This window comes from Arvicola amphibius, chromosome 7, assembly GCF_903992535.2.
Source record: "Arvicola amphibius chromosome 7, mArvAmp1.2, whole genome shotgun sequence".
Classification (NCBI taxonomy): Eukaryota; Metazoa; Chordata; class Mammalia; order Rodentia; family Cricetidae; genus Arvicola; species Arvicola amphibius.
Window position 1 is genome coordinate 121,822,901 of NC_052053.1, and position 7,525 is coordinate 121,830,425.

Genomic DNA, 7,525 nt, shown 5'->3' on the forward strand with positions numbered 1-7,525 from the left:
TGGTCAGCCACAGTGCTGGAGCAGAAGCTGACAGCTTACATTTCGATCCATAAGCACAAGTCAATGAGAGCTAACTTGGAGTGGTATGGGCTTTTAAACCTCAAAGCCTACCCCTAGTGACATATGTCCTCCAACAAGGCCACACCTCTTAATCCTTTCCAAACAGTTCCACCAACTGGGAACCAAGTATCAAATATATGAGCCTATCAAGGCCATTCTTACTCAAACTAGCAACAAACTGTAACATGTTACTGGCACTGACGATTTTACTCACAGCATAAGATGCCTAGTTGGGGCATTGTTTTCCCTGTTACTTTATGACTTAATTTATAGCCTCTCTATATATGTATATATTTTAGGAAGCTTCTATGGTAGTAGGTTTCCACGTGGTTTTTCAAATGACCTTTTGTGCTACATGTCCCTCTCATGGTCCCTTCTTCATACTTTCCTCCCATCCCCCCTTCTCTCTTTAATACCCTAATTTCCCCTTTATCTCTCCATACCTCTATATTCTCTTACCCACATGGGACAATGACTCAGGAAACTACACCAAAGTGAGCTAGAACCAGAGGCAGGAAGGGGGCGCTATACAATGATGTCTCCTGGGCATGGCATAGCCGTTGCACGAAAACAAAGTCAATGCTCCAGCCTGAATGTAAGAAGGGATCATGGAACTAAGGAATTATTGGTGACTGATGGCTGCTGGAGGACAGAGCCATTTTTTTTGGAAGTGTGGCCATTGGTTGGTTGCTCATACCCTGATGGATGGCCCCACAGTCATATGCACACAGCATCACTAATTAGACTCTGTGGAGTATACCAAAAAAAGAGAAAAATGTTTGTTAGTGATAAGAGAGTGTGCTGGAGGAGCCCAGAGGGAGGGGGAGGAGAGAGCTGAGGCTATGAATAAGACACACTGTAAGCACAAGCAAAATTGTCATGAATAAATGAAAATATTCTAGAAAAAAGATTGAGAAATCAAAATAAGCAATTGGCATATAATTAATTGAGCTAGTTTGCTACACCGTGTAAAGTACATGTGAGTGAATATATGAATATACATGAATATCGTTATAAACACTTTGTAAACAGGAACTTTTGATATTCTCTGCTAAGGGTGACATGTCTGTACTGCCCTCACTTTCCTTCATCTTTAAACATGCACAAAACGAAGAAGAATGTGCAAGATGATGCCAGGGAGGAGAAGTGAGTCTCCCGAAGGGTTCAGTCTGAGGGGAGCCACTCCATGTTAGTTTATGGAAAGGAGAGAACACTGGTCTTCGGATGGAGATAAAAACACTGAATTTCCATCTGGAGTCCTAGAAACAGGCTCTTCTCCTCCTCTCTTCACCATGTCTCTGTGGTGGTTGAAAGGAAAAGGTCCCGGCAGGCTCATATATCTAATACTTGATCTCCAGTTAGTGAAACTGTTTGGGAAGGATTAGGGGGTGTGACCTTGTTGGAAGAGCTGAGTCATGGTGAGAGGGGCCTTGAGGTTTCAGTTAGCTCACTCTGCCTCATGCTTTACATCAGTATCTAATCTCCTGGATTCTGCTCCAGGATCATGCCTGCCTGCCGCCACGCCTCCTGCCGTGATGGCATGGACGCTCACCCTCTAGAACCATGGGTCCCAAATTAAACATTTTCTTTTATAAATTGTCTGGGTCATGGTGTCTTAGACAATACAAAAGTAACTAACACAGCTCTCCCCTTAACTGCAAACTGTCTTAAACATATACTTTATGTTGCTAAACTACTAACGAAGCACATACAAGGAAGTAAAGGACACAATATCCAAATTTTAAAAAATCAAATATTTACTATTGAAAAATGTATGACCACTTTGGTTACAGTGTATCTGCATGCAGCGCATTAGTAATATAACAGTTCTTGTTGCCATGTTTGTATGTCCATGTGTAACATGGACTTATCTCAGTGCAATGCCCTACGCCTAAAAATGCGGGTGCTGCTGTTATAGCTCAAGCGTGCTCAGTGCTGTATGAGAGCACACCCCTGGGCTTTGCTATAAGTGATCATATGTTTATATGGTAGTGACAGTGCAGAGGTCTTTGCCCCCATGCCGTCGTGCAGGGCTCTGCTAGTACATTCCCGTGCAGTGAAGTTTCTAAACATAAATGCAGGTTTGAAAAGAAGACAGTTAACAAAGAGCCACCCACCGTGCCTAAGAATAAGATATATATATATAGAGAGAGAGAAATGTTGCAGCTATAAGAAGACATTAGAACACTCATCCAAATAGATGTACACAAAATTTGGCTCAGTCAACAAAGATCACCAAGATAACAGCACACTATGGAGTAACGTTCCTGACGGACTGAAAGTGGTTAAGATACGCCAGGAAAACCCTCACTTACCACCTCTTATTAACGTGAGGGTGAGAGACAGCAACCTGTCCTTGGAACAAACGAATCAGATACCTCTTCTGCACAGGCCTGACGAGCTCTCCATAATGCAGCACTTCAGTGTCTGTCCTGAACAATAGGAAGCCAGAGGTCGTAGGCAACTTTCCATCTGGCTGTAGCCCAAGAAGAGAAGCAGCTTTTCTCAGAGCAGCTTGAGCCGTCAGCCCGGGGAAGAGAAGCTGTGGACCTTCTCCTGCTGCGCTGTGGATAAAGAGCTGTGTCGCCAAGAGCAGTGGCTCAGAAGGTCCATGGAGCGAAATTTGTCGTCTCTAGCTCCTCATCACGTCATCGAGGTCTTGAAACTTCCCTTGTCCCTCCCAGGAACAGATTTCCTGATTCCAGATTCCTGATCTTGCCAAGTTCACTGTTTGTCAGGACTGGACCTGAGCTGAGGAATGGAAAAGTACGAACTCTCGTGACATCAAACTTTTGTTTATTCCAAATACCCATCAGCTGGCTGACCGTGAGCCAGGATAACTCTAGAAAGCAATGATGTCAGGTGGCAGTTTCGAGACAGTTGTCTCACAGACGGCTCTTTATTGGTGCCAAAGGCGCCCCTCATACCCTTTTGGTCCCACAGTCAGATCGTGGCAGGTCAGGGCAGGTAAAGAAACCTAACAGAAGCCAAGGCAATACTGGGTACGAAGGGCAAAGCTAGGAGGCCCGGAACCACAAACACCGCTAGTTACTTCAGCTGTGAGGTCCGGAATTACTAACAGGCAATGTTAGTCATGAGGCAAACGATGCTATGACCGAATATCTGACAGGAACACTTCCAGAAGGAACGGCTGACAGTTTCAGAGGCATCCCCCGCTTTGTGGCCGGAAGAGAGTACCAAGGCAGAGGAGTTCATAGCACGGCAGCCAGGAAGGACAAAAAAAGAAACAAGGTGTTATCAGGGTAAGGTCCAATCCCAAGGAGTCTACCTCCAAAAATTCTCAGAGTCAGAAAAGATCTGGCATTTTTCCAAAGTCCAAATCCAAAATATATAATATCAAAATTAGCATTACATAGAACGGCAAGTTCTAATGGCAGAGAATGTGTGTCCCACATCCCACATTCCAAAAGGGAGGGCTATTAAGAACGGCAGGGCAGCAATGGAAGAAAGCAAGACCAAACCCCAGCAGTACTAGCGCTAAATCCTACAGTTCCTCGTCACGGGGCACGTGGTGCCTTGACTCCTGCAGTCTTGACGATTGCAGCTGGCAGGCTCTTCTTCAGGCTAGCTCCACTCTCTGCTTGACTTCCCTCAGCAAATGTCCCATGTTCCTGGCGCTTCCAACATCCTGGAATCTCCACTGCCACTTCTCCTCCAAGTCTAAGTTTCGACCTTCACTCTGACTGCGCCATGCATTGCCAGATTCGCGGGCTTTGCTTCGAAGTCTGGGTGCACACTTGATCCATTTCTATTGCTGCTGCCCCTGCCAGAGAGAGTGACTCCAGCTTCTTCAGTCCCTTATCAGGGACTTGCACCACTGATTCCCCTCAACTCCCTTCCTCGGCCTTGGATCAGGACTTAATCTTTGGTGCCCCCAAGACTTCCAACTTCCGACAGAAGAGATGCTCAGTTCTCTGCCTTTCTGACTAACAGATGGCCCTTGATGAACTTTCCAGACCCCAATACTGTAAGCCTGTTAATAAATATCTTTCTATAATTTTATATAATGTAATTATATAATGATAGACATCCTGCTTCTTTGGAGAACTGTAATGCAGTGACAGCCCTAAAATGGGTCTAGCAGCAATCCAACAAGCGTTTTCTAAACTCAGAAGTCAGGTGCAAACATTATTTGATATCTTTGTTCCTTTTGCTGAAAGAGTAATATTCACGTTCAGCCATTTGAAAAAATAAATTTTAATCTTATTTATCATTTTAAGGTTCTAATAATGTAAATGGTTTCCTCATTGAATGCTGGAGCATACTTTAGTTGTGTTAAGTATATTCCATAGAAATTCTAGACCGATCAATTAATGGAAAGAGGGAAAAAAATCTTTTAAAAAGTGTCTTTCCTTCAAGAGATGGTATTTCCTGCTACTGAAAAAAATCTTAGGATAGCCCAACACACTGATATTTTGCTAAGTCTATTAATATCCAAGGCTATCCCAAGCAATAAGGAATCAGTTCTCTTCTTTTTAACTCATTTATGTTTTACTTTGTTTAGATACGTGTGTGCCTGAGTAAGATATTGTGACATGCACAAGACCTGGGCGAGATTACTCTTTGCAGCTGGACTTCCCTATCTCTGAACTGCTTGTGACTGGAGTGACAGGCCAAATCCTTATCCTAAAGCTGCCAAAAATACATTTTTGTGTATAAAAGAGAAAGAAACAGGAACGATATTTGGAATATGCTCTCTTTGTTTTCAAGGCTCCTTTTATGTCATTTAATTATAATTAAGGAGCTGATTTCTCGGAGACTAGAAAGATGGATCAGCAATAAGGGCACTTACTGTTCTTGCAGAGGCCTGAGTTTAATTCCTAGCACCCACACCAGGGACTCATAATTGTGTGTTAACTCCCAGGGGACCTGATGCTCCCCTTCTAGCCTCCTTGGGCATGGGCATCTGGGCTCATTGATGCACACACATACTCTCAGGCACACACACATCTAAACTATTGCCTGGAATAGCCTTGGACATAAATAGACTCATGCTCCAGTAGATGGTCCCACATCCATGATCATCTAGGCAGCATGAAGCGGACCCAATGGATTTTAAATATTTGTCTTTAAGAGTAAACAAAGGGCTGAGGAGTTGACTTAAGGAGTTAAGAGCAACAGTTATTCTTCCAAAGAACCCAGGTTTGGTTCCTAGCATCCGTGTGGCTGCTCACAACTGTCTACAACTCCAATTTCAGGAGATATGATGCCCTCTTCTGGGCTCTGTAGTCAGTGCACACACACACACACACACACACACACACACACAGAGTATATATATATGCATGCAAAACACCCACACATAAAATTATATATGTTTATTTTTAAAAAGACAGAGGAGCTGGAGAGATGGCTCAGTCAATAAGAAGCACTTGCTGCTCTTCCAGGGGACTCAAGTCCTGTTCCCAACACCCACATCAGGAGGCTGACCACTGTAACACCAGCTCCAGGGCATCGGATCTCTCCTCCACAGATACCTACACTCGTGTACACACACACACATATGCAGACACACCCCTACACACAGTTAAAGATAGTAAACATCAGTCTTAAAAATAAAAATTTAAAAAGAACACATTATATTGGGAGGAGGATGTGTTGGCAAGGATAGGGAAGGAATTCTATGCATGCATGAAATTCTCAAACATCAAAAACAGATATTGTGTTATGTGATATGATACTAGTGGTGGCACTTTCCTAAAGGGAATTCCCTCAAGGGCTGGAATATTTCTCTCCTTAAAGATGTGGGGACTAGAATTATCTTTGAGGTCAATGGAGCCTGGTTGGTTTTTTTAAAAATAGATTTGGAGAACATCTACTAATTTCTCTTGGGGAAAAAATGTGAGAAAAATCTAAGAAAAGATGTTCAAATTTAAAACATAAGCATTTATTTTGGTTAGAGGTAATTTTCATTTTGCAATGAATTTAAGTGGTGTGTGTGTGTGTGTGTGTGTGTGTGTGTAACATGTGCATGTACATTTGGGTGTGTACCATGAGGCAGAGCCCTGTCTCATGGAACATGGAGTATATAAAGTCAGCTAGACTAACTGGCTATTAAATTCCATGTTCTCCTTGTCTCCTCCTCCCTAGTGTGGGATTACAGGCACACATCACCACACTCAGCTAGTAAATTCCATGTTCTGCTTGTCTCCTCCTCCCCAGTGTGGGGTTACAGACACACACTGCCATACTCAACTTTCTCACTCAACTTTTCTCTCTCTTTTTTTTTTTTTTTTTTTTTTTTTTGGTTCTTGGGGATCCAAACTCGGGTTTCTGTGCTTAAGTGGCAAGTACTGAATCACCTCCGTAGCTCTTGGGTAGTTTTTAGAGACTTTTTCTGTTTTTGGAAGGGGGACTATGGATTGAGTAGTCACAGTCTCTAGATGGGACAGACAAGGAAACAAGCAGGATTTGAAAAGGGCAATCTTAGAAGGTAAGTAGAGGAACTTCCTCTGTCTGGGCCTTGTGCAGGAGACATGCTTAGATTTTTATTAGTGGGCATAGCCAAGTCCCGCCCAGGATTATCCACTGGCCTCTGCCACACAGAAACCTACATAGAACTAAACAGACTGGCACCAGGGCAGTTCCTAGATCTAGATCTACAGACACTGAAGGCAGCCACACTGTGGCCCTCTCCGCTAAAGTCCATTGTTGAAGCCCTAGTCCTGATATTTGGAGATAAGACCTATAAAAATGATAACTGAGACCAATGACGTTGTAAGAGTGTGACTCAAAGCAAACACTGCTGGTGTTATTAGAGAGAGAGAGAGAGAGAGAGAGAGAGAGAGAGAGAGAGAGAGATCATGTCCTTTTTGACATCCAAGAACACAACGGATGTGAAGTCAAGGACCTGAAAGTCTTTTTGACTTAATTAATGAAATTAATTTTGGATTTTCTAGCCCCTAAAACTCAAAGAATATAAATTTCTATTGTTTTAAGTCATCTAGTCATTGGTGTTTTGTTATAGCGGCCCAAAAGACTGAAAATTTGCTTTACTAAGAATATACCTTATTGTAATCCTCAGAGACAATTCAAGTAACATTAAACCTAAGACGTACAGTGAACTTCAGTGTGACACTCTAGAAGCCTCTTATCTCTCTCTAGCACCCAGTTTCAACACTTCGAAGGAATCTACAATTTCTTCTGGGAAGAGGAATATAAAATTTTCCTTGGGGAAGAAAAAGCACCCTTTCCCTTTCTCTAGTCTTATGGTTTTAATGGAACTAAACCCACATGTGCAGGAGATCTCTGGTTAAGTGGAAATGATAGCACATTCCATTGCTGTGGCCACACTGTGGTCTCAGAATGGCATATAACCTAACCACAGTCAAGGAAATGTGTTTACTCTTTCTCTGGGATTGTTAGTGCAAGGATGAAGCCACAAGTCTAATGGCCAGATGAAGTAAACAGAGGCAGAGCTCATTGGTGGTCTCTGAATTGAACT

The 7,525-nt window shown here is 42.9% G+C and overlaps 1 protein-coding gene across 1 annotated transcript in view; it reads right to left on the minus strand.

Annotated features, from left to right (window-relative positions):
• The window catches only part of Akap6 (A-kinase anchoring protein 6), a 410,870-nt gene extending 408,380 nt beyond the window's left edge, over positions 1–2,490 (minus strand). The window contains exon 1 of the mRNA XM_038336827.1: positions 2,376–2,490. The gene's annotated coding sequence lies outside the window, so the exon portion shown is untranslated. The remainder of the gene's footprint in view (positions 1–2,375) is intronic.
• Between the last annotated feature and the right edge of the window lie 5,035 nt (positions 2,491–7,525).